General features: G+C 59.3%; 1 long non-coding RNA gene, 1 other non-coding gene and 1 pseudogene across 2 annotated transcripts; 1 reads left to right on the forward strand and 2 right to left on the reverse strand.

The window, feature by feature from the left end:
- The window catches only part of LOC142076277 (scavenger receptor cysteine-rich type 1 protein M130-like), a 294,015-nt pseudogene extending 267,124 nt beyond the window's left edge, over nt 1-26,891 (reverse strand).
- TRNAA-CGC (transfer RNA alanine (anticodon CGC)) lies at nt 6,785-6,856 on the forward strand. Its single transcript has one exon. It is a non-coding gene; the product is annotated as a tRNA-Ala (tRNA).
- LOC142076252 (uncharacterized) lies at nt 11,795-12,749 on the reverse strand. The gene is made up of 3 exons (XR_012671132.1): nt 12,691-12,749; nt 12,342-12,494; nt 11,795-12,113 (listed from the first exon to the last, which is right to left on the reverse strand). It is a non-coding gene; the product is annotated as an uncharacterized LOC142076252 (long non-coding RNA).
- Nucleotides 26,892-27,227: the final 336 nt, after the last annotated feature.

A 27,227-nucleotide genomic window follows, 5' to 3' on the forward strand; every position in this document is an offset into this window, starting at 1 on the left:
CTTGCTTGCAGTATGTGTTCCCTTTTGTGCTGTTTATCATCAGTCGGAACTGGGCCAAGATTATCATTTTGTTGCTGTTTTATGAGGTGATAAAATCATTGGTCATAAGTCTAATCTGGTATCTGTACTCGGCACTGCCGTCATTTCTGTACCTCGGGAATCACCTCTTAGAAATTATTGGTGATTGCACTTTTTTCTCTTCGGAGAATGAATTTAAGGGGGAGACGGGATGGGACACTTTCTCCCACTTGTTCATCTTCCCTTCCATATTGTCAGAAACTCCTTTTTCTTCTATCCTCTTCACGAAGATATCCACAATATTCCCTGAGAATTTTGAATATCCTTGGGATGTTCAAACAAGCATGTTCATATTGCTATGTCTCCTGAATGTGGTTCAGGCCTTGTTTAGGGTTAAACAACTATTCAGGAATACTGTCCAGAGATCAACCCTCAGGAACAAGAAAAGAGGGAGGGCAAACGGCGGTGCCTCGTCGGGGCGGGCGGAGCGGCGAGTCTCAGGGGCAGTGGGCAGCGGGAGATCAACCCCAGCAACAGACACGGTGGCTACTCAAAACCCCACGACAGGCACTGCGGCTACTTCAACCCACACGACAACCCCTGTGGCTACTCAAACCCTGGCAACAGTCACCGTAGCTTCTCCAACCCCTGCAACAGGCACTGCAGCCACTCAAACTCCAGCAACAGGCACTACAGTTACTCCAATCCCCATGACAAGCACTGCAGCTACCCAAACCCCAGCAACAGGCACTACAGCTGAACCAGAGGACCAACCCTTGCTGGTATCCGCTGCCCCTGTACAGAAGAGGAAATCTTGGAAGCGGAGATCATGTCGTTTAGAAAGGGATGATGGAAGAGCAGGGCCATCACGAGGAGGGGAGGAGGAAGAGGAAGAACTCATAAACAAGACAGAAACCACCTGATCCCTATCCCTGGGTGAGCTGCGAGATATGCGGAAAGACTTCAGCCGTCGTCCAGGCGAGCATATTGTTACCTGGCTGCTCCGATGCTGGGACAATGGGCCAGTAGCCTGGAATTAGAGGGGAAGGAAGCCAAACAGCTGAGATCCCTTGCTAGGGAAGGGGACATTGACAAAGCAATTGGAAAAGGGACACAGGTCCTCAGCCTCTGGAGGCGACTGCTGTCAGGTGTGAAGGAAAGGTATCCCTTCAGGGAAGATGTTATATATCGCCCAAGCAAATGGACCACTATGGAGAGACGTATCCAGTACCTGAGAGAACTAGGCGTGCTGGAGGTGGTTTATAGTGACCTGGACAACGACCAAACGCCCAAAGATCCAGATGAAGTCCAGAGCACGCGACCCACGTGGCGGAAGTTGGTACGGAGCGCACCAGCATCGTATGCCAGTACATTGGCAGTACTGTCCTGGGCAGAGGAAGAAGCACCAACGGTGGATGTCTTAGTTAGCAGACTTCAGGATTTTGAAGAAACTATCTCCTCCTCCCTTGTCTCGGCTGTGGAGAAACTGTCCCGGAAGGTCCAGCAACTCGAAGAAGGTATGTCCTATTCTCCACCTGTATGGACCAGTATCTCAGCGTTTTTCTACTCAAGAGAGAGGATATAGAAAGTACACACCACGGGGCACCCTGTGGTTTTACCTGCGTGACCACGGAGAGGACATGAGGCAGTGGGATGGAAAACCTACCTTCATCCTAGAGGCACGGGTACGTGAGTTGCAAGGAAAAACAATGACACAAGGGGGTTCTCCCAGGAAAAATGCTGCTCCAGTTGTCAGGAAAAACCTGTCTCACGACAGTCCAGTTTCCAGTGAACAGTTCCCCAGACAGAGTAGAAGGGCTGATCTTACTTTGGATTGTAATTGTGATGAAGAAATTCTTGACTTGCGTTTGCAAGAAGTGAGAGTTGGTTACTATGACCAGAACTAGAGGGGCCCTGCCTCCGGCCAGGTGGAGGAAAGGGGCAACCGGGTTTACTGGACTGTGTGGATTCGATGGCCTGGCACATCAGATCCACAAGAATATAAGGCTCTCGTAGACACCGGTGCACAGTGTACCCTGATGCCATCAAGCTATAAAGGGGCAGAACCCATTTGTATTTCTGGAGTGACAGGGGGATCCCAAGAGTTAACTGTATTGGAGGCCGAAGTGAGCCTAACCGGGAACGAGTGGCAGAAGCACCCCATTGTGACTGGCCCAGAGGCTCCGTGCATCCTTGGCATAGGCTACCTCAGGAGAGGGTATTTCAAGGACCCAAAAGGGTACCGGTGGGCTTTTGGTATAGCTGCCCTGGAGACGGAGGAAATTAAACAGCTGTCCACCTTGCCTGGTCTCTCAGGGGACTCTTATGTTGTGGGGTTGCTGAGGGTTGAAGAACAACAGGTACCAATCACTACCACGACAGTGCACCGGCGCCAATATCGCACCAACCGAGACTCCCTGATCCCCATCCATGAGCTGATTCATCGACTGGAGAGCCAAGGAGTGATCAGCAAGACTCGCTCACCCTTTAGCAGTCCCATATGGCCAGTGCGAAAGTCCAATGGAGAGTGGAGACTAAGAGTAGACTACCGTGGCCTGAACGAAGTCACACCGCCACTGAGTGCTGCCGTGCCGGACATGCTAGAACTCCAATGGGAACTGGAGTCAAAGGCAGCCAAGTGGTACGCCACAACTGACATCACTAATGCGTTCTTCTCAATCCCTTTGGCGGAGGAGTGCAGGCCACAGTTTGCTTTCACTTGGAGGGGTGTCCAGTACACCTGGAACCGACTGCCCCAGGGGTGGAAACACAGCCCTACCATTTGCCATGGACTGATCCACACCGCACTGGAAGAGGGTGAGGCTCCAGAACACCTGCAATACATTGATGACATCATCGTATGGGGCAACACAGCAGAAGAAGTTCTTGAGAAAGGGAAGAAAATAATTCAAATCCTTCTGAAAGCCGGTTTTGGCATAAAACAAAGTAAGGTCAAGGGACCTGTACAGGAGATCCAGTTTTTAGGAATAAAATGGCAAGATGGACGTCATCAGATCCCAAGGGATGTGATCAACAAAATAACAGCCATGTCCCCACCAACTAGCAAAAAGGAAACACAAGCTTCCTTAGGCGTTGTGGGTTTTTGGAGAATGCATATTCCAAATTACAGTCAGATCGTAAGCCCTCTCTATCACGTGACCAGGAAGAAGAACGACTTCAAATGGGGCCCTGAGCAACGACAAGCCTTTGAACAAATTAAACAGGAGATAGTTCAGGCAGTAGCCCTTGGGCCAGTCCGGGCAGGACAAGATGTGAAGAATGTGCTCTACACCGCAGCCGGGGAGAATGGCCCTACCTGGAGCCTCTGGCAGAAAGCCCCAGGGGAGACTCGAGGTCGACCCTTAGGGTTCTGGAGTCGGGGATACAGAGGATCCGAGGCCCGCTACACTCCAACTGAGAAGGAGATATTGGCAGCATATGAAGGGGTTCGAGCTGCTTCGGAAGTGGTTGGTACTGAAGCACAGCTCCTCCTGGCACCCCGACTGCCGGTGCTGGGCTGGATGTTCAAGGGGAGGGTCCCCTCTACACATCATGCAACCGATGCTACATGGAGTAAGTGGGTCGCGCTGATCACACAACGGGCCCGAATAGGAAACCCCAGTCGCCCAGGAATCTTGAGGTGGCCAGAAGGCAAAGATTTTGGAATATCCCCAGAGGAGGAGGTGACATGTGCTGAAGAGGCCCCACTGTATAACAAACTGCCAGAAAACGAGAAGCAATATGCCCTGTTCACTGATGGGTCCTGTCGCCTTGTGGGAAAGCATCAGAGGTGGAAAGCTGCTGTATGGAGTCCTATACGCCAGGTCGCAGAGACTGCTGAAGGAGAAGGTGAATCGAGCCAGTTTGCAGAGGTGAAAGCCATCCAGCTGGCCTTGGACATTGCTGAAGGAGAAAAATGGCCAGGACTTTCTCTCTATACTGACTCATGGATGGTGGCAAATGCCCTGTGGGGGTGGTTGCAGCAGTGGAAGCAGAACAACTGGCAGCGCAGAGGTAAACCCATCTGGGCTGCCGTGTTGTGGCAAGATATTGCTGCCCGGGTAGAGAACCTGGCTGTAAAAGTACGTCACATAGATGCTCACGTACCCAAGAGTCGGGCCAGTGAAGAACATCAAAACAACCAGCAGGTGGACCAGGCTGCTAAGATTGAAGTGGCTCAGGTGGATTTGGACTGGCAACACAAGGGTGAATTATTTATAGCTCAGTGGGCGCATGACGCCTCAGGCCATCAAGGAAGAGATGCAACATATAGATGGGCTCGTGATCGAGGGGTGGACTTGACCATGGACGCTATTGCACAGGTTGTCCATGAATGTGAAACATGCGCTGCAATCAAGCAAGCCAAGCGAGTAAAGCCTCTTTGGTATGGAGGACAATGGTTGAAGTATAAATATGGGGAGGCCTGGCCGATGGATTATATCACACTCCCACAAACCCGCCATGGCAAGCCCTATGTGCTCAGCATGGTGGAAGCAACCACTGGACGGCTGGAAACATATCCCGTGCCCCATGCCACTGCCCGGAACACCATCCTGGGCCTCGAAAAGCAAGTCCTGTGGCGACATGGCACCCCAGAAAGAATTGAGTCAGACAAGGGGACTCATTTCCGAAACACCCTCATAGACACCTGGGCCAAAGAGCATGGCATGGAGTGGGTCTATCACATCCCCTACCACGCACCAGCCTCTGGGAAAATCGAACGATACAACGGACTGCTAAAGACAACACTGAGGGCAATGGGTGGTGGGACATTCAAGCATTGGGACACACATTTAGCAAAGGCCACCTGGTTAGTTAACACCAGGGGATCTGTCACTCGAGCTGGCCCTGCCCTATCCAAACCCTTACGTACTGTAGAGGGGGATAAAGTCCCTGTCGTGCACATAAGAAATATGCTGGGGAAGACAGTCTGGGTTACTCCTGCCTCTGGCAAGGGAAAACCCATCCGTGGGATTGCTTTTGCTCAAGGACCTGGGTGCACTTGGTGGGTGATGCGAAAGGATGGGGAATTCCGGTGTGTACCTCAAGGGGATTTAATTTTGGGTGAAAATAGCCAATGAACTGAATTGTATGATGTTAAATGTTATACAATATTGTATATCATTATTTCTATGGTTGCTATCAATGGTATAGCAGTAAAAATCACCCAGATTAATGAAGAATGAACTAACTGCAATGAAACTGAGCAAAGTGCAACGATGTTAGAACCAGACGAGCGCAGCAGTACCGAAATGAGAACTGGCTTCAGGATGCAACAGTTCAACACCACACACCATCTCTCCTGCCCTGTCCTGTTATGACAGATGGAGCCCGAAGGCATGGACTGAATGAACTCAATGGACATTTTAGAGGGATGGCTCTTGGACTAAGGGAAAAATATCTGTGTGTATATGTAAATATAAAGACAAGAAAGGTGATGGTGATTAATTAGAATATATTGGAAATTGTGAAACCAAAGCATGATGTAAATGGTATAGCATAAGGGGTGGATACTGTCCTGATTTCAGCTGGGATAGAGTTAAATTTCTTCCTAGTGCTGTGGTTTGGATTCAGTATGAGAAGAACGTTGATAAGACACTGATGTTGTCAGTTGTTGCTAAGTACCCTGCTTGTCAAGGACTTTTGAGCTTCCCATGCTCTGCCAAGTGCACAAGAGGCTGGGAGGAAGCATAGCCAGGACAACTGGCCCAGCTGGCCAATGGGGTATTCCATACCATGTGATGTCATGCTCGGTATATAAATAAGTGGCGTGGTCCAGGAAGTAGCGATCGCTGTTTGGACATTGCTTGGCGGGTGGTGAGCAATTGCGTTGTGCATCACTTATTTTGTATATTCTATCATTGTTATTATTGTTATTATTATTATTTTCCATTTCTTTTCTGTTCTGTTAAACTGTTGTTATCTTAATCCATGAATTTTACTCGTTTTCTGATTCTTCCCCCCGTCCCACTGCGGGGCGAGGAGTGAGCGAGCAGCTGTGTGGTGTTTGGCTCCCTGCCGGGTTAAACCACTCCAGCGGTCAAACCCTCACCTTTGAGTTAAGAGCTGCACATGCCCACCCCCCCTGCCACAGAGACCCCAGCCAGGGCCGTCCAGGGCACTGCTTTGCTGTCAGGACAGTCACCAGTGCTGGAGGAACGGGAAGGTCCCTGAGCCCAACCCACCTCCCCAGCCCCGTGGAGATGGAAGCCTGTGGTCCAACTCACCTCCAGGGAGGCTGGGAACAGAGGGGTGCAGGGGGAGGCCCGGTGCCCGGAGGAGGGCGTGTAAGATGTCTGCCTCCATGTCCCCTCCATGGCATGCCCTGGCTTGCCATCAGAGCCTGGGGGCACATCAACCCAGGGAGCGCATTTCCCTCACCCTGCTGCACTGCTCCTGCTGTGGAGTTCGGGACAGATGTGGCCCAAAGGGGTGTTGCTCTGGGTGGCAGAGGAGGCTCAGGGGAAGGGGTTTTCTCCTCTTCATTGACCCATGCTGGAGTGGGCCCGAGCGTGGGAGCAGCACCCGCAGCAAGAGCCTTCTCCTGCCCCCTTGCCCTGCAGAGACGTTGAAGGGGCAGCGCTCTGCAGTGCAGCCCTGTGCCAGGATCAGACCCCAGCGGAGATGCAGTCCCAACTTCTGCCATCTCAGGAGGATTCGAGTGCTGTTTTCTGCAGAGGGTCCCTGGGCACCCAGGGGACAACAGGGCTGTGCTCTCATAGACACGTCACGGGAGGAGAGTGTCTCTGCTGCTGGCCGGTGTCAAGGGGATGTAGCTCAGTGGCAGAGCGCCTGCTTCGCATGTGGAAGGTCCTGGGTTCAACCCCCAGCATCTCCAGGGGTGCTTTTGCCCTGACTCCCCAGCCTCAGGCAGGTGTGGGCTGGAGCTGGGCACTGGTCCTCCTGCCCACCCAGGGCTTGGCTGTGAGGTGAGGAGGGCTGTGGGAGGGCTGTGTGCCCTGCTGAGTCCTCTCCTGGAGGAGAAGCTGTGCTGGACCTGAGCTCAGGGTACTGCCCTGCGCCACAGACCCACCCCACCCACCGCCCAGGGACAATGCTTGGCAGCAGAGTGTGCTTGTGGGGAGACCCAGGGAGGGGACAGATGTCAGCAGCACACTACAATCGTTTCTGGCTGCACCGAGAGATGTGGTGTGAGGGTGCTGGTCCAGCCCAGGTGTCCTCTGGGACCAGGGCCACTCTGCCCTGGTGGCTTTCCAGGGGTAAGGGTCTGAGATTGTCTCCAGGTGGAGATCCCATACCACATGGGAAGCACCCCTCTGTGCCAGCAGGTAGGGGCGTCTGAGTTGGACAAGCCTGGGCAGGGCTGTGGGACTCCCAGCTGGAGGAATGACATTTCTTACCCTGAGCCTGTCTCCAGGTCCTTCTTCCACCATCACCGCTGGCTTGGGCAGAGCCTCAGCTCAGGGAACCTGGAACTGCTGAGGTCAGGCACAGCCCTGCAGAGGTGGGACTGGTGGGGCCGGCACCCACCTCTTGTTCCTGGGGTGTTTGGTGTCTCTGTCGACGCTGTGCCGGTGGGATCAGGGAGGCACAGGCCTGTCCACAGCCGTGCACAGGTGGGGAGGGCCAGATGGTGCCTCGGCTGCTCCCCCGGCAAAAACACCCGCAACAAAAATGGGGAGTGAGACACCTTCCACTGCAGGGTGCCCAGCCCCTGGGAATGGTGAGCCCAAACTAAGAGCAATAAGATTGCTCTGCCATGGGCTTTGACAGCTGTGCTCTGCCTGGCGTGGGGCAGCAGTGCTGAGGGTTGGTCTCCCTGTGACCACCCTCAGTTCCCCCTCGGGAGCTGCAGGAGAAACCACAGGTCTGGGGCACAGTGACAATCCTGCTTTGCTGCAGAGAATGGACCCAGCCTGCAGGGCCAGACTGTTCAGGCCCCAAAATGCCATGAAACAGGCTCTTTCTGCTCAGGTGTGCTGCCCCCAAGCACACCCAGGCCTGTGGCTTATCTCCATGAGGAATAGGAGGCAAACCTTTACCAAGTGCCAGAGTAAGGGAGAAATATTCCACCTGTGGGAGGGCAGAGCTGGTGGAGAGGTGGCACAGGACAGGCACTGGGCTCTTCTCCCTGGTCCCCACTTGGGCCACCTTGAGTCTGCAGGTCAATGTCCATGCTGCCCATAGGCCCCCACCGTCCTGCATTCAGAAGATAACACTCCCCTCTTCTTCTTTACTTCACTTTTATACCGTATTTCTCCGAGATGCAGGGCTGGAGCTTACCCTAGTGGGAGTTTTCCAGGGGAAGTAGGCTGGGTTTGCAGTGCCCAGGTATGTCACCCATCACCGTGGGAGTCTCACCCTGGGCACGCTGCTCTCCCTTAGGGGCTGCCAGCAAAAAGGCTCCAGGGTATGGAGCAGAGGGATGTGGGAGCCTGGGCCTCCTCCAGATCCCCCCAGGGTCGCCCCAGGGGTGGAGTAGCTCCCAGCAGGGAACGGGGCAATGATGAAGTGGGAGAGGATGTTGGCAAGAGCTGCCTCCTGCCCTCTCCTCCTCCAGGGCCAGACCCTGCTGTTGGCAGCAGTCCTGAGCTGCAGCAGCTCCCCACAGGGAGCCAACGCACCTTCCAGCCTGCAGCAGAGGAGCCTTTCAGGGAGGAGCCGGAGGGTGTGCAGACCCACCAGCGGGAGAGGGAGGGCACTTTGGGCTCCAGGTCCTGCCCAAGGGTCAAAGCCTTCTCCCCGCCTGACTCCTGTGTAAGAGGGTTTTCTGCCCATGGGCACTGGGGCTGGTGAAAGCCCTGACCAAGGGAGAGGGACCCTGGCTCAGCTCCCAGCAGCACCTCTTTTAGGGGAGGGACACAAAATCTCCTCTGCCACGGAAACGTTCCCGCATGAGCGGGACTGCGTTAACTCAGTTCCAGTCAGGAACTGACTCCTGACGCAGCTGGTAAGCGAGCCCACGAGGGGAGGTGCCTCGCTTGACCTGCTGTTCACAAACAGAGAAGGACTGGTGGGAGATGTGGTGGTCAGAGGCCGGTTTGGGCTTAGCGACCATGAAATGGTAGAATTCTCGATACTTGGTGAAGGAGGGGGGCCAGCAAAACCACTCCCATGGACTTCTGGAGGGCGGACTTTGGCCTGCTCAGGACACTGGTCGAGAGGGTCCCTTGGGAGACAGTCCTGAAGGGCAAAGGGGTCCAGGAAGGCTGGACGTTCTTCAAGAAGGAAGTCTTAAAGGCGCAGGAGCGGGCTGTCCCCATGTGCCGCAAGAAGAACGGGCGGGGAAGGCGACCGGCCTGGCTGAACGGGGAGCTCTGGCTGGGACTCAGGAAAAAAAGGAGAGTTTATCACTTGTGGAGGAAGGGGCAGGCAACTCAAGAAGAGTACAGGGATCGCGTTAGGTCGTGCAGAGAGGAAATTAGAAAGGCAAAAGCCCGGCTAGAACTCAACCTGGCTACTGTTGTGAGAGACAACAAAAAATGCTTTTATAAGTATGTTAATGACAAAAGGAGAGCCAAGGAGAATCTCCATCCTCTACTGGATGTGGGGGGGAACGTTGCCACCAAGGACAAGGAAAAGGCTGAGGTACTCAACGCCTTCTTTGCCTCAGTCTTTAGTAGTCAGAGTGGTTATCCTCAGGGTACTCAGCTCCCTGAGCTGGAAGACATGGACGACGAGCAGGATAAACCACCCATAATTCAAGAGGATGAAGTTAATGACCTGCTGTGCCACCTGGACGTTCACAAGTCTATGGGGCTGGATGGGATCCACCCGAGGGTACTGAGGGAGCTGGCGGAGGAGCTTGCCGAGCCGCTCTCCATCATTTACCAGCAGTCCTGGTTAACTGGGGAGGTCCCGGACGACTGGAGGCTCGCCAATGTGACTCCCATCTACAAAAAGTGCCGGAGGGAGGATCCGGGGAACTACAGACCGGTCAGCCTGACCTCGGTGCCGGGGAAGATCATGGAACGGTTGATTTTGAGGGTGCTCATGAGCCATGTCCGGGACAACCAGGGGATCAGGCCCAGCCAGCACGGGTTCATGGAAGGCAGGTCCTCCTTGACCAACCTGATCTCCTTCTATGACCAGGTGACCCGCCTAGTGGATGAGGGAAAGGCAGTGGATGTGGTCTACCTGGACTTCAATAAACCCTTTGACACTGTCTCCCACAGCATTCTCCTAGAGAAGCTGGCGACTCACGGCCTAGACAAGTACACTCTTCGCTGGGTAAAAAACTGGCTGGACGGCCGAGCCCAGAGAGTTGTGGTCAATGGAGTTAAATCCAGTTGGCGGCCGGTCACGGCTCAGTGCTGGGGCCGGTCTTGTTCAACATCTTTATCAACGATCTGGACGAGGGGATCGAGTGCTCCCTCAGTAAGTTTGCAGATGACACCAAGTTGGGCGGGAGTGTTGATCTGCTGGAGGGTAGGAAGGCTCTGCAGAGGGACCTGGACAGGCTGGATCGATGGGCCGAGGCCAATGTATGAGGTTCAACAAGGCCAAGTGCTGGGTCCTGCACTTCGGCCACAACAACCCCAGGCAACGCTACAGCCTTGGGGAAGAGTGGCTGGAAAGCTGCCCAGAGGAAAAGGACCTGGGGGTGCTGGTTGACAGCCGGCTGAACATGAGCCGGCAGTGTGCCCAGGTGGCCAAGAAGGCCCACGGCATCCTGGCCTGTATCAGAAATAGTGCGGCCAGCAGGAGTAGGGAGGTGATCGTGCCCCTGTACTCGGCACTGGTGAGGCTGCACCTCGAATCCTGTGTTCAGTTTTGGGCCCCTCACTACAAGAAGGACATGGAGGTGCTGGAGCGTGTCCAGAGGAGGGCAACGAAGCTGGTGAAGGGCCTGGAGCACAAGTCTGATGAGGAGTGGCTGAGGGAACTGGGGTTGTTCAGTCTGGAGAAGAGGAGGCTGAGGGGAGACCTCATCGTGCTCTACAACTACCTGAAAGGAGGTTGTAGCGAGGTGGGTGTTTGTCTCTTCTCCCAAGTAACAGCGATAGGACAAGAGGAAATGGCCTCAAGTTGCACCAAGGGAGGTTTAGATTGAACATTAGGAGAAATTTCTTTACTGAAAGAGTGGTCAGGCCTTGGAACAGGCTGCCCAGGGAAGTGGTGGAGTCACCATCCCTGGAGGTATTTAAAAGACGTGTAGATGGGGTGCTTAGGGACATGGTGTAGAGGGCATGGTGGTGTTGGGTTGACGGTTGGACACGATGATCTTAGAGGTCTTTTCCAACCTGTATGATTCTATGATTCTATGATTCTATGATTAACTGTTGTGGGAGGTAATCCATGGGCCGTGATGTCCCCTGGGGCTGGCTGGGGTGTTCAGGGCACTGCGGCCACCTTCGGGCTCACTTGTGTGGGGCCACAGCCCAGGGCTTACCCTGACACGGCAGCTCTGTTATGGCCTCTGCACTGTGGGACCAGCATGGCCCGGGCAGGGCCTGGGGGAAAGAGCAGCTGGAAAGCCAAGGGTGAGGAAATGGGTGCTCCCGCTGGGGTGCATCACGGGACCATCAGAGAGACACTTGGACTAGAAACTGGCTGTGGGCAGCAGGATGGAAATGCCTCTGTCAGCAGGATTATTCCCCAGGGACCATGGGCTCTCGCAGCCCCACAGCCTGACCCCAAGCCTGCTGTCCCTGAGACGCGCCCCTTCCCTACCACCGTGTCCTTCTTCTCTGCGCCCCCTCATCAGACTCAGGGAGACAACCCGACACCTGGGCCCGCCAGCACCAGCTCTGGCTCAAAGCCCTCACAGACTTTTCATAAGAACAAATATGGATGCACCGTGTAAAAATGGGAATAAAGATAGAGGAAACGCCAGGCGGTTTCTGCTGCCCATGGCACAGGGAGATGTTTCACAGCTCACAGCTCTCCCAGCTGCACAGACCTCTCCTCCCTCCTGGCGGCACCCAGCGGCACAGCAGAGATGGGCTCTGCTGGCCTGGGGCTCAGGGACGGTTGCGTAGCAAGCTCTGGTGTCACAGCCTTTGTGTCCTCACGGGGATGTGCCAGAGACACCTCTTCAGCATCGTCATAGCCCATGCTCCCCAGGGTCAGGGATGAGGTGTCTCCTTCAGCTCCAGGGACCCCGTCACTTCTCCGGGAGCACAGGCTACCCCCTGCAAGCAGCAAGGCAGGACATTGCAGTTCGGCCCATGGGGTCTGTACATCACCTTCCTCCCTGCTCCCCACCACATTCAGCTCCTTCTCCCACGCCCAGTCCCTCCAAGGAAAACTCCTGGGTCAGGTTCCCCCTTCCCGGGAGGTTTGGGTGTCAGTACGGTAGAGACTTGGGTGGCACCAGGGACGGCACCCCAGGAACCAGCAGCGCTCTCTTTCCCTCTCACCTCCCAGTGCATCCTTGGGCCCTGCTCCCTCCTCTGGTGCCCTGGGCATTTCCCAAGCTCCCTGCCCAGGGGCAGCATCATCGCCAGGGTCAGAAACCTCCCTGGCATCATCATAGCCATCTGCTGGGTCACCTCCGGGCAGGACAAGAACATCTGAAAGGAGAGGGGAGCTGGTGACAGGGAGAAGATAGGTCCTGCAGAGCAGAGGAGGGGAGGATGAGCAGGAACAGAGGGCTGAGACACTGCTCTTGGCAGCACCATGTCCTCCCCATCTCTGACGGTGACGCTCAGTGACACCCCTGTCTATCACATGTCTGCAGGGAGATCAACCCTTTCCTGCCTCCGTTACCTGGTGCTGATCCCAGACCATCCTCCTCCTCGGTGTTCCCAGGGTAGGGCTGCAGCTGGCTCGGGGATTCCTCTGAAGAGGAGTCTGGAGAGATGCACAGCGGGGATCAGGGAGTGAGCCCCACGGACCTGCCGCATGGTCAGCACTGCGGGGGAAGGGGGACCCACAGAGCTGGGGCTGCATGGGGAGGAAGGCTGGGAATTGACCCTGCTCCCCTGGGACAAACACTGTCTCAAAGCTGCTCCCAGAGCTGCCCTAGGACAGCCCCTTCCCTCGCTCCTCGGGTGCCCCATTGGGTGCAGGGGCAGGAAGAGAGGGGCTGTCCAGCTGGTTGGGGGGAAGCTCCTCTCCCAGGCCCAGGACCTGGATTCTCTCCAGCGCTGCAGGAACCATGGGCTGGGGGGCTTCAGGGGATCAGCTCTGGCTGGGGCCAGGGGAAAGGGTCCTGCAGATGCGCCTCCCGCTCAGGGAGGACCCCCACCCACCTGAGCGACCAAACCTTTCCTGCTTCTCCCACGCTGGGCTGTAACCGATCTCCTCATACACGGCCTCGGGGAAGAGCTCCTGAGCTCTCCTGGAGCCTGTGGACAGAGACAGGGCTGGCCCAGGGAAAGGCAGCGGGGGATGGGCCCCCACTGTGCTCCCCCAAACCTGTTCCTTTGGCCAGCCCAGGACTGGTCCGACAGCACAGCCCAACTGTGCTGTCCAGGCACATCCCCCGTGAGGGCAACGTTGCTGTGGAGATTATCTGGGGCAGCGTCACCCTTGCATCATCCTTTCGGAGACAGCGCTCATGCCCCTCTGGCCCCTCGGTCCTGCCTCCCTTGTCTGACCCCGGAGCAGCTCCCATGCCTCCTCTCCACCTGGAGCTGCCCCCTATCTGCCCCACGGGTCTATAGCAGGGCCCCTGTCCTGCCGGGTGGTGGGCAGGGCTGGGCAGAGGGACAGCCTGGGGGGCTGACACCACGGAGATGGACCCTACTGCCTCACGCTCCTCCTGTTCTCTCCCTTGCCCCAGAGCCCCCTCCAGCACTACCCAGAGCGCTGCCAGCCTCGGCCATCCCCACTCTGCCATTTCCCTGCTCGCCCCATCGCGAGCTCCCCCCGCCTCCGGGCTCTCTCCACCCCTTGCTGCTCGTGCCCCACAGCCAGGCAGTCAGTGGGGTGGTGCATGAGGCAGATGGCAGCACACAGCCTCATCCCCCCAGCCCTGCCTGTGCCTGACAGCCCGCAGCACCCCACAGCCCTTCCAGCAGGCTTCTCCCCCTGGCACCGCTGTGGAAGGACCCACCTCTGCGCCCAGCCCTGGCACGCAGCACTTGCCCGGCCAGGAAGGCCAGGAGCAGGCAGAGGAGGGCCCCCAGGATGATGCAGATGATGACGGGCACTGAGACTCTCCCGCTGCTGCTCAAACGGCCCCGGGTGGGATCTGCATGGGCAAGAACATGGAAGGGGCAGCACCAGGCCTGGAGAGGTGGGGGCAGCCCCACTCCTGACTCCCATCACACACGGCAGCAGGGGGTGCAGAGCCCCAGGGGTGAGTGATGGGGAAGCTTCCACCCTGCTGAGGAAACTAAAACCCTCCCCAACCCCCACCACCACCCCAGTGCCTCCTCCTGGGAGTTTCACACCCCAGCAAGGAGCCCCTCCCATCCAGCAGTGGGGCACAGCCTGTCCGCGGGGATACCCAGCCCCAGCGGGAGGACAAATTACCTGCTCGGGGTGGGGATGCTGTTGTCCTGGGTGTAGCTGCAGAGGAGGAAAAGGAGAGCTGGGCTGAGAGGGTGGGGGTGTGGGTACCGGGGAGCCTCCTCCCCAACACACTGTGTGTGTGTCTGTAGATGTCCCTGGCACATCCCATCCAAATTGCCCCTCCGGTAGTGCTAGAAAGGGAGGCCGGGACAGGGTCCAGCGCCGCTGCTCTGAGCAGCAGGCAGGATGGCACAGGCAGCCCAGGGCATAGCCCTGGGGCTGCAGGGCACCATGGGCAGTGGCCGGAGGACACCCAGTCCCACCACGGCTGCTCCCCACCTGACACCAGGCTCCTCACTGCAGGAACCTTCGTGCTCTTGGCAGGTCAGGGGCCATGCCAGGACCAAGCGGGCGAAAGGCCTTCCCCAGCTCCCTGCCAATACCCGAGCAAGGGGTCCCAGCCCTGCCGCTCACCTGAGCAGCGTACGGCCGCGTCTTCCTTATGCCGGCAAGCACCGCCATCCCCGGGCCGGGCCCAGCAGTCCTGCAGGGACGGCTCCGTCCCCTGGCACTCCACCTGCTCCAGCCAGATGGGGCCTTGCCCCATCCCAAATGCAGCCTCCTTCAGGGCAGACAGCGCGGGGCCACAGCCCAGCTGCCTGCACGCCACCTCGGCATCCCGCATGTCCCAGGAGTCGTCGCACACCGTCCCCCAGGAGCCACGGTGCCAGACCTCCACTCTGCCTGAGCACCCATCCTCGCCTCCCATGGCACGAATCTTCTCCCTGTCTGGAGAAAGCAAAGACCTCCCAAGGCACTGAGACAGCCCGCAGAGCCCTGCCAGACAAGAAGGGTGCACAGAGGAGCAGCTCAATACCTGTGCAGCTCGTGGAGTTGGGGCACGGGGCCAATGGGGCCGGGGACATTTCTGGGCGTCCCCCTGAAGAGAGAAACACTGTAGTGAAGGGGCTGGTTGGGGGATGGTGCAGAAGAGAGCGAGGCTGAGCTCTGCTTGTGCCTCCCCGTACCATCTTTGTCACGGCAGCAACTGAACCCCGGTCATTCAGCGGGCATGCGCAGGCCTGGGGGGACCCTGATTGCTCAGCCCCTAAAGGTCCCTGGTTCACAGAGCAGCAGTAGTGTGTCTGTGGAGGGGAGGCTCTTCTGAGCCCTGTCTGGTCTCTTCTGAGACCTCACCTGGGGATGCCTCTGCCTCCGCCAGGCGCTGCTGGCAACCTGGGTGGCAACTGCTGCTGGATGTGTGTGGCTGTGGTCACATTTGTGCCACCAGGGTGACATGGAAAGGAAAAGCCCCTCCAAGCTCTTTCTCTGCCTTTGTGGCAGCGGGGAGCAGGAGCTGGGGTGACACTGGTGCCTGAGTGGCTCAGAGTTACCTTTGCAGGTGATGTGGATCTCGTCTCGCAGGTCTTCGCATGACTGCGGGTGCCAGGGAGTGGAGGGACACTGCCAGAAGGAGCTGGTTTTCTCCCCACACTGCACATTATCCAGCCACGCAGGGCCAGACACCCTGCCATAGGACAGGCGTGTTTCCAGGGATCCTCCGTCCCCGCAGCCCAGCTCCTTGCATGCCAGCGACACCGTATTGAGAGTCATCGAGTTGGAGCAAATGCTCCCCCACGTCCCGTTGTAGAAAACCTGCAGGCGCCCGGAGCAGCCGTCGCTGTTCTCCAGCCTGAGGGCCATGAACTCTGGGAGGAAAGGCAGCAAGGGGGAAGAGGCTGGTCTGGGGCTGTGGGAGAGGGGACGCCTCTGCACTCGCCAGGCCCTCAGCCAGGCAGGGGCACGGCCAGCACGTCCCCCTTGCACCCAGGGGCAGAGGGAGGTCCCTGAGGGGGACTGAGGGTCCGCAGGACAGGCTCGGGCAGGAGCTTAGAGGCAGCCAGGGACAGCCTTGGCCATGCGCGGCTCTCCCCACGTCCTGGCCTCCCCGGGAACCAGGCTCCCACCACACCACCCAGCACAGACCTGAGCAGATGACTCCCGCGTCCTCTTTGTGCCCACAGTCGTGCTGCCCCCAGGGCCCGGCAGGGCAGTCCCAGAGAGCAGCTTCGGCCCCGGAGCAATTCACGGCACCCATCCAGATCTGCCCAGAGCCTTCGCCGAACCGAGCGGAGCCGGCCGCCTCCACCGCCCCTCCACAGCCCAGCTGCTGGCAAACGACGGCAGCATCAGAGAGGTCCCAGCCATCATCACAGACAGTCCCCCAGCTGCCCTGGTAGTAGATCTCCACTCTCCCGGCGCAGCGCCCGGCCCCGTTCACGAGCCGGACCTGCCGGCTCCCTGCAGTGGGGAGAAACCCCAGTTGCTGCCAGGGGCTGGCTGCCCACCCACCCCATCATCTGGGGGGCCCGGGCAGTGCCGCTCACCCCGGCAAATGACTCCCACGTCCTCCGCAACCCCTGCTGCCAGCGCACTCTCGGGCAGGGAGGTGTTGCAGAGGCTCAGGTTGGTCTCATGCCCTGCGCACCGGACCCCTCGCAGCCCTACGGGGCCCGTCCCTCGCTCAGGCTTTGGGGGGTTGTAGGCTGTCTCTGCCTGTCCGCACTGCAGCTGCCGGCACACCACGTTGGCCTCCTGCACATCCCACTGGTCATCCAGGACTCTGCCCCAAGTCCCGCGCTGGAAGATCTCCACTCGCCCGTCGCACCGGCTCCCTCCACCCACCAGCCGCAGGGATGCAAAGCCGGCTGACCCTGCGGAGAGCAGAGATGCCACGGCCATTGGCGGCACTGGGGAGCACAGCACCCTTCAGGAGCAGGGTGAGGGGGAATTCTCCGACCAAACAGGACAAGATTGAGCCTTGGGCCGACGAGAAGTGAGGGCAAAGCATGGGTCCGCTCTGCAGCTCACACCCAGCTCTGCTGCTGCTGGGGGCACCCAGGAGCTCCTGCCTGGGTGGTGGGATGAAGCTCTGCAGGGCGCTCTGTGGAGGTGGGATGTGGTTGTCTGCAGCCAGGGGGTGGAGCAGAGCCCCGCAGCCCTGCTCTGGATTCATCCCACAGTAGGAAAAGCCAGGAGGCCAGGCCTGGCAGTGGCGCTGCCCTGGGGGCAGATGCCTGCTTCCGTTCAGCCCTCAGCTCTCCCACGGTAGAGCAGTCAGTCTGAGCAGGCAAAGCCCTCCAGAAGGCTCCTGGGGAAGCAAGGGTTTCTCCAGGGAGAAATTCAGCCTGGGGCTGCTCTGGGAGCCCTGCTTTGGGTGGCCATGTCGCACACAAAGGGCAAATGGAGTTAATGCAGCATTTTCCCGGCACTCACCTGAGCACATGACAGCGGCGTTGTTCCCATGGGAGCAGGGTGAGGCCCCCAGGGTGATCACTGGGCACTGTCCCAGGTGGGCTTCAGTCCCGTCACAGTGGAATGAGTCTCTCCAGACAGGTCCGGTTCCTCTCCCAAAATGCCCTCCTCCAGGAATGGACTCAGCAAACCCGCAGTTGAGTTGACGACAGAGAACGTGGGCATCCGAGAGATGCCAGCGGGAGGCACAGAGGGTGCCCCAGGTCCCCAACACCTGGACCTCCACTCTCCCCGCACACGCCGTGCTGCCGTTCACCAGCCTGAACTCTGTGTACTCTGGGGACAGAGGAGGAGAACTGAGGGTGGACCGGTGCTCTTGTACCCTCGGTAGCTGGCGGAGCGGCCAGCGGGACAGCATGCCTTTCTTCTCCTTCTGCACTCTTTTCATGCTGCAGACAACCCATCACCCCTTCTGTCCTCGTGCCCGGCCCAGCACGGTCCTTGCTCTGTTTCCCACCCTGGGGTCCAGCACCCCACCCTGAGTCCTTACGTGTGCAGGTGACAACAGCGCTGTTCATGTGGGTGCAGGGCTGGTCCCTGGGGGACCCCCTGGGGCAGGAGGCGAGGAGGGATTCATTCCCCACACACTGCAGCTCTCCGGCCCAGATGGGACCCACCCCTTCTTCAAAGGGAGCTGGCCCAGCCACAGGCAGGGCCACACCGCACTGCAACTCCCTGCAGACCACACCAGCAGCTTTGGCACCAAAGTGGGAATCACAGACAGTTTTCCACTGGTCCCCGTCATGGACCTCCACACGTCCTGAGCAGTGGCTCTTCCCTTCCACCAGCCGGACAAATCCTGGAGAAACCAAACCAACTGAGAGCTTTCTGGCAGTTAAATGCCCACTTTCCCACATCACCTCCAAGCAAGCTGTGACCAAATTACCCATTGCGCACCCCAAAGGAAGCTGTTGGGGGAGTGTTGGTGACACAAACACGTCCAGCCCCCCAGCACCCCTTCTCTACACCATCACAGCACTCAAGGGCATGTGTCTATTGCAGACACACAGCAGACGCTGCAGACCATGGTGGCACCTTTGGGACCAAGGTGTGAGTCACAGACAGTTTTCCAAGGGTCCCCGTCATGGATCACTATATGTCCTTAGCAGGGGCTATTCCCTCTGACCAACCAGCCAGATCCCGGAGCAACCAAAGACCCCTGGGAGGTCCCACAGCCCTCTGGCAGTCCCCTGACCACATCCCGCGTCCAAGGTGGCCTAAGGCAAAAAGCCCCACGACCACCCCAGCGGCTCTCAGGGGGTGCTGATGGCACAAACAGAGCAGGGCCCGCCTGCCGCTCCTCAGAAATCAGCCCAGCACTTGTGGGCTTGCTTCTCTCCCAAACCCACTGCCACAGGCACTGCTCAGACAAACTGCTGCTGCCCCACAGGCCTTGGGCTGCCCGGCACTGGTCCCTGGGCACTGCAGCTCCCAGAGCACTTGGGCTCCAGGGAAATGAGCCCAGGCGCTGTTGCCTGCTGCAGCTTGCTCTGCCCCATGGAGCTCAGGGCCAGGCATGAGGAACCTCTTGGTGCCACCAGAAACGTGCCCTGTTCCCAGGGGGACCTTGGGCTGTGGGGCACTGCTGGTAGATGGGACATGGCACAGGGCAAAAGTAGAGTGAGGCTGTACCTGCGGTGGGTGTCTGTGCCAGCCCCTGCTCCAGCACCTGCCCAGCAAAAAGGTCCTCAGCCATGGCCAGAGTGCGCTGCTGGATGCTCATGTCCCTGGACAACAGCCAGGCGGAGGGCAGGAGAGTGGACAGAGAGCAACCCTGGGCTTACACGAGCTCCCAGTGCAAGGGCAGGCACAGGGGAGTGCCAGTAAATGCTGGCAAACCCAAAAGTGCAAGGCAGCCAGGGGCTGGGACAGACATGAGAGGCTGGGCAGCAGCTCAGCCCTCCTGGACGGGGCCATGTCCCCACGGGCAGGCTCTCATGGGGTGACCCTGGGAAAGGTGCCACATGCCACCCCGCTCCTCAGACCAGGCCAAGCGCTCCTCTTCTCCAAGCAACCCCTTTGATTCAGCCAAGGGACTTGTGTCTGCCAGGGAGCACAACCCCAAAGTAGCTAGCCATCTCACGCCCCTCCCCGGTACTGTGGGTGGCCACAGGAGTCACTCTTGGTGCCTCTGCATGGGGGGACCTGGCCCTTGGCACTGCCAGACAGGTCCTGGGTGAATAGGAGGAGAAAGATGGGAATCAACAGACAATGCAGGGCAGGGTGGGGGATTAATCAGAGTCACCGCAGGGTCAGGCAGGTAAGGGCACCCTTGGGCAGGTTCCCACTGGGCTTTCCCGAGGGACAGGGGACACCAGCAATGACAGTCCCAGCTCGGCAGTGCGACCGGCCACGTTGAACAATGCTCGGGTGCCCACTTGTTGCTCCCTGAGGACAAGCCAGGTCTCTTCCCCCGTCCCAGCCCCACAGAAGGGGAATAGGCTCTGCCCTTACCTGAACACATCACTCCAGCGTCCTCAGCATGATCGCAGTTATGTTCACCCCATCCGCTGTGTGGGCAGTCAGACAGGGCAGATTCGGTGCCATTACAGCCAACATCATCCATCCAAATGGGGCCAGATCCTTGCCCAAAGTGTCCGTACCGAGGAGCTCCAACAGCAGACCCACAGTCCAGCTGCTTACAAACCACTGCCACATCGTGCATGTCCCAGTCGTCATCACACACGGTCCCCCACTGGCCCTGTTGTTTCACCTCCACTCTCCCAGCACAGTGCCTGCCGCCATCCACCAGCCTCACCTCTGCAGCACCTTCAAGCACTGACACAGGACCAGTCAGGACAGCGCTGAGCCCCCCAGCACTGTGGGGCTGGGGGAACCCCTGCCGGGGTGGAGTCAGAGGTGCCAGGGTGGGAGCCCACTCCCCTCCAGGCTGTCCCCGGGGTAGTGCAGGGGTCCCTTCTATCTCCATGGGCTGTGCAAGGCTGGGGATGCCCAGCTCCAGCCCTGCTGGCTCATTCGTGGCCACACAGACTTTGGCACCCCAGCCTTCCTTCCACCCCAACGGCCCCCTGCAACCTGCCCCCGGCCCATGCCCACCCAGGGCACCCGCTCCTCCCCAGCCAGCACCCCGAGAAGAGACCTGCCCCCACCAGGACTCCCCCAAGCACACACTGCTGCTTCTGCCCAGGGCCCCGAGCTCCCCTGGACCACAGCCTGCCCTAGGCATCTGCCAGGACATCCTCCATCCTCAGGCCTTTCTGTGTCCCCTGCGGTGCAACATGGTGATCCCAGTGAGCCCTCCCAGCCCATGGCCCCTCCTTGTCCTTGGGCATGAGCCCAGCCCTGCCCTTGTCTGGGATCCCCCAGAAGGTCCCCTCTCTGCCAGCCTGTGGGAACACACCCCCCAGTTCCCTTGTCTCCACAGGCACAGCCTGCCCCCCCTCAAGCTGGAGCTCACCCCAGTGTTCAGCACCCCACCCTGAGTCCTTACGTGTGCAGGTGACAACAGCGCTGTTCATGGGGGTGCAGGGCTGGTCCCTGGGGGACCCCCTGGGGCAGGAGGCGAGGAGGGATTCATTCCCCACACACTGCAGCTCTCCGGCCCAGATGGGACCCACCCCTTCTTCAAAGGGAGCTGGCCCAGCCACAGGCAGGGCCACACCGCACTGCAACTCCCTGCAGACCACACCAGCAGCTTTGGCACCAAAGTGGGAATCACAGACAGTTTTCCACTGGTCCCCATCATGGACCTCCACACGTCCTGAGCAGCGGCTCTTCCCTTCCACCAGCCGGACAAATCCTGGAGAAACCAAACCAACTGAGAGCTCTCTGGCAGTTAAATGCCCACTTTCCCACATCACCTCCAAGCAAGCTGTGACCAAATTACCCATTGCACATCCCAGAGGAAGCTGTTGGGGGACTGTTGGTGACGTAAACACGTCCAGGCCCCCCAGCACCCCTTCTCTACACCATCACAGCACTCAAGGGCATGTGTCTATTGCAGACACACAGCAGACGCTGCAGACCATGGTGGCACCTTTGGGACCAAGCTGTGAGTCACAGACAGTTTTCCAAGGGTCCCCGTCATGGATCACTATATGTCCTTAGCAGGGGCTATTCCCTCTGACCAACCAGCCAGATCCCGGAGCAACCAAAGACCCCTGGGAGGTCCCACAGCCCTCTGGCAGTCCCCTGACCACATCCCACGCCCAAGGTGGCCTAAGGCAAAAAGCCCCACGACCACCCCAGCGGCTCTCAGGGGGTGCTGATGGCACAAACAGAGCAGGGCCCGCCTGCCGCTCCTCAGAAATCAGCCCAGCACTTGTGGGCTTGCTTCTCTCCCAAACCCACTGCCACAGGCACTGCTCAGACAAACTGCTGCTGCCCCACAGGCCTTGGGCTGCCCGGCACTGGTCCCTGGGCACTGCAGCTCCCAGAGCACTTGGGCTCCAGGGAAATGAGCCCAGGCGCTGTTGCCTGCTGCAGCTTGCTCTGCCCCATGGAGCTCAGGGCCAGGCATGAGGAACCTCTTGGTGCCACCAGAAACGTGCCCTGTTCCCAGGGGGGTCTTGGGCTGTGGGGCACTGCTGGTAGATGGGACATGGCACAGGGCAAAAGTAGAGTGAGGCTGTACCTGCGGTGGGTGTCTGTGCCAGCCCCTGCTCCAGCACCTGCCCAGCAAAAAGGTCCTCAGCCATGGCCAGAGTGCGCTGCTGGATGCTCATGTCCCTGGACAACAGCCAGGCAGAGGGCAGGAGAGTGGACAGAGAGCAACCCTGGGCTTACACGAGCTCCCAGTGCAAGGGCAGGCACAGGGGAGTGCCAGTAAATGCTGGCAAACCCAAAAGTGCAAGGCAGCCAGGGGCTGGGACAGACATGAGAGGCTGGGCAGCAGCTCAGCCCTCCTGGACGGGGCCATGTCCCCACGGGCAGGCTCTCATGGGGTGACCCTGGGAAAGGTGCCACATGCCACCCCGCTCCTCAGACCAGGCCAAGCGCTCCTCCTCTCCAAGCAACCCCTTTGATTCAGCCAAGGGACTTGTGTCTGCCAGGGAGCACAACCCCAAAGTAGCTAGCCATCTCACGCCCCTCCCCGGTACTGTGGGTGGCCACAGGAGTCACTCTTGGTGCCTCTGCATGGGGGGACCTGGCCCTTGGCACTGCCAGACAGGTCCTGGGTGAACAGGAGGAGAAAGATGGGAATCAACAGACAATGCAGGGCAGGGTGGGGGATTAATCTGAGCCAGCGCAGGGTCAGGCAGGTAAGGGCACCCTTGGGCAGGTTCCCACTGGGCTTTCCCGAGGGACAGGGGACACCAGCAATGACAGTCCCAGCTCGGCAGTGCGACCGGCCACGTTGAACAATGCTCGGGTGCCCACTTGTTGCTCCCTGAGGACAAGCCAGGTCTCTTCCCCCGTCCCAGCCCCACAGAAGGGGAATAGGCTCTGCCCTTACCTGAACACATCACTCCAGCGTCCTCAGCATGATCGCAGTTATGTTCACCCCATCCGCTGTGTGGGCAGTCAGACAGGGCAGATTCGGTGCCATTACAGCCAACATCATCCATCCAAATGGGGCCAGATCCTTGCCCAAAGTGTCCGTACCGAGGAGCTCCAACAGCAGACCCACAGTCCAGCTGCTTACAAACCACTGCCACATCGTGCATGTCCCAGTCGTCATCACACACGGTCCCCCACTGGCCCTGTTGTTTCACCTCCACTCTCCCAGCACAGTGCCTGCCGCCATCCACCAGCCTCACCTCTGCAGCACCTTCAAGCACTGACACAGGACCAGTCAGGACAGCGCTGAGCCCCCCAGCACTGTGGGGCTGGGGGAACCCCTGCCGGGGTGGAGTCAGAGGTGCCAGGGTGGGAGCCCACTCCCCTCCAGGCTGTCCCCGGGGTAGTGCAGGGGTCCCTTCTATCTCCATGGGCTGTGCAAGGCTGGGGATGCCCAGCTCCAGCCCTGCTGGCTCATTCGTGGCCACACAGACTTTGGCACCCCAGCCTTCCTTCCACCCCAACGGCCCCCTGCAACCTGCCCCCGGCCCATGCCCACCCAGGGCACCCGCTCCTCCCCAGCCAGCACCCCGAGAAGAGACCTGCCCCCACCAGGACTCCCCCAAGCACACACTGCTGCTTCTGCCCAGGGCCCCGAGCTCCCCTGGACCACAGCCTGCCCTAGGCATCTGCCAGGACATCCTCCATCCTCAGGCCTTTCTGTGTCCCCTGCGGTGCAACATGGTGATCCCAGTGAGCCCTCCCAGCCCATGGCCCCTCCTTGTCCTTGGGCATGAGCCCAGCCCTGCCCTTGTCTGGGATCCCCCAGAAGGTCCCCTCTCTGCCAGCCTGTGGGAACACACCCCCCAGTTCCCTTGTCTCCACAGGCACAGCCTGCCCCCCCTCAAGCTGGAGCTCACCCCAGTGTTCAGCACCCCACCCTGAGTCCTTACGTGTGCAGGTGACAACAGCGCTGTTCATGTGGGTGCAGGGCTGGTCCCTGGGGGACCCCCTGGGGCAGGAGGCGAGGAGGGATTCATTCCCCACACACTGCAGCTCTCCGGCCCAGATGGGACCCACCCCTTCTTCAAAGGGAGCTGGCCCAGCCACAGGCAGGGCCACACCGCACTGCAACTCCCTGCAGACCACACCAGCAGCTTTGGCACCAAAGTGGGAATCACAGACAGTTTTCCACTGGTCCCCATCATGGACCTCCACACGTCCTGAGCAGCGGCTCTTCCCTTCCACCAGCCGGACAAATCCTGGAGAAACCAAACCAACTGAGAGCTCTCTGGCAGTTAAATGCCCACTTTCCCACATCACCTCCAAGCAAGCTGTGACCAAATTACCCATTGCACATCCCAGAGGAAGCTGTTGGGGGACTGTTGGTGACGTAAACACGTCCAGGCCCCCCAGCACCCCTTCTCTACACCATCACAGCACTCAAGGGCATGTGTCTATTGCAGACACACAGCAGACGCTGCAGACCATGGTGGCACCTTTGGGACCAAGCTGTGAGTCACAGACAGTTTTCCAAGGGTCCCCGTCATGGATCACTATATGTCCTTAGCAGGGGCTATTCCCTCTGACCAACCAGCCAGATCCCGGAGCAACCAAAGACCCCTGGGAGGTCCCACAGCCCTCTGGCAGTCCCCTGACCACATCCCACGCCCAAGGTGGCCTAAGGCAAAAAGCCCCACGACCACCCCAGCGGCTCTCAGGGGGTGCTGATGGCACAAACAGAGCAGGGCCCGCCTGCCGCTCCTCAGAAATCAGCCCAGCACTTGTGGGCTTGCTTCTCTCCCAAACCCACTGCCACAGGCACTGCTCAGACAAACTGCTGCTGCCCCACAGGCCTTGGGCTGCCCGGCACTGGTCCCTGGGCACTGCAGCTCCCAGAGCACTTGGGCTCCAGGGAAATGAGCCCAGGCGCTGTTGCCTGCTGCAGCTTGCTCTGCCCCATGGAGCTCAGGGCCAGGCATGAGGAACCTCTTGGTGCCACCAGAAACGTGCCCTGTTCCCAGGGGGGTCTTGGGCTGTGGGGCACTGCTGGTAGATGGGACATGGCACAGGGCAAAAGTAGAGTGAGGCTGTACCTGCGGTGGGTGTCTGTGCCAGCCCCTGCTCCAGCACCTGCCCAGCAAAAAGGTCCTCAGCCATGGCCAGAGTGCGCTGCTGGATGCTCATGTCCCTGGACAACAGCCAGGCAGAGGGCAGGAGAGTGGACAGAGAGCAACCCTGGGCTTACACGAGCTCCCAGTGCAAGGGCAGGCACAGGGGAGTGCCAGTAAATGCTGGCAAACCCAAAAGTGCAAGGCAGCCAGGGGCTGGGACAGACATGAGAGGCTGGGCAGCAGCTCAGCCCTCCTGGACGGGGCCATGTCCCCACGGGCAGGCTCTCATGGGGTGACCCTGGGAAAGGTGCCACATGCCACCCCGCTCCTCAGACCAGGCCAAGCGCTCCTCCTCTCCAAGCAACCCCTTTGATTCAGCCAAGGGACTTGTGTCTGCCAGGGAGCACAACCCCAAAGTAGCTAGCCATCTCACGCCCCTCCCCGGTACTGTGGGTGGCCACAGGAGTCACTCTTGGTGCCTCTGCATGGGGGGACCTGGCCCTTGGCACTGCCAGACAGGTCCTGGGTGAACAGGAGGAGAAAGATGGGAATCAACAGACAATGCAGGGCAGGGTGGGGGATTAATCTGAGCCAGCGCAGGGTCAGGCAGGTAAGGGCACCCTTGGGCAGGTTCCCACTGGGCTTTCCCGAGGGACAGGGGACACCAGCAATGACAGTCCCAGCTTGGCAGTGCGACCGGCCACGTTGAACAATGCTCCGGTGCCCACTTGTTGCTCCCTGAGGACAAGCCAGGTCTCTTCCCCCGTCCCAGCCCCACAGAAGGGGAATAGGCTCTGCCCTTACCTGAACACATCACTCCAGCGTCCTCAGCATGAATGCAGTTATGTTCACCCCATCCGCTGTGTGGGCAGTCAGACAGGGCAGATTCGGTGCCATTACAGCCAACATCATCCATCCAAATGGGGCCAGATCCTGGCCCAAAGTGTCCGTACTGAGGAGCTCCAACAGCAGACCCACAGTCCAGCTGCTTACAAACCACTGCCGCATCGTGCATGTCCCAGTCGTCACCACACACGGTCCCCCACTGGCCCTGTTGTTTCACCTCCACTCTCCCAGCACAGTGCCTGCCGCCATCCACCAGCCTCACCTCTGCAGCACCTTCAAACACTGACACAGGACCAGTCAGGACAGCGCTGAGCCCCCCAGCACTGTGGGGCTGGGGGAACCCCTGCCCGGGTGGAGTCAGAGGTGCCAGGGTGGGAGCCCACTCCCCTCCAGGCTGTCCCCGGGGTAGTGCAGGGGTCCCTTCTATCTCCATGGGCTGTGCAAGGCTGGGGATGACCAGCTCCAGCCCTGCTGGCTCATTCGTGGCCACACAGACTTTGGCACCCCAGCCTTCCTTCCACCCCAACGACCCCCTGCAACCTGCCCCCGGCCCATGCCCACCCAGGGCACCCGCTCCTCCCCAGCCAGCACCCCGAGAAGAGACCTGCCCCCACCAGGACTCCCCCAAGCACACACTGCTGCTTCTGCCCAGGGCCCCGAGCTCCCCTGGACCACAGCCTGCCCTGGGCATCTGCCAGGACATCCTCCATCCTCAGGCCTTTCTGTGTCCCCTGCAGTGCAACATGATGATCCCAGTGAGCCCTCCCAGCCCATGGCCCCTCCTTGTCCTTGGGCATGAGCCCAGCCCTGCCCTTGTCTGGGATCCCCCAGAAGGTCCCCTCTCTGCCAGCCTGTGGGAACACACCCCCCAGTTCCCTTGTCTCCACAGGCACAGCCTGCCCCCCGTCAAGCTGGAGCTCACCCCAGTGTCCAGCACCCCACCCTGAGTCCTTACGTGTGCAGGTGACAACAGCACTGTTCATGTGGGTGCAGGGCTGGTCCCTGGGGGACCCCCTGGGGCAGGAGGCGAGGAGGGATTCATTCCCCACACACTGCAGCTCTCCGGCCCAGATGGGACCCACCCCTTCTTCAAAGGGAGCTGGCCCAGCC

The sequence above is a fragment of the Calonectris borealis genome, unplaced genomic scaffold, assembly GCF_964195595.1.
Source record: "Calonectris borealis unplaced genomic scaffold, bCalBor7.hap1.2 HAP1_SCAFFOLD_40, whole genome shotgun sequence".
In the NCBI taxonomy this organism is placed as follows: domain Eukaryota; kingdom Metazoa; phylum Chordata; class Aves; order Procellariiformes; family Procellariidae; genus Calonectris; species Calonectris borealis.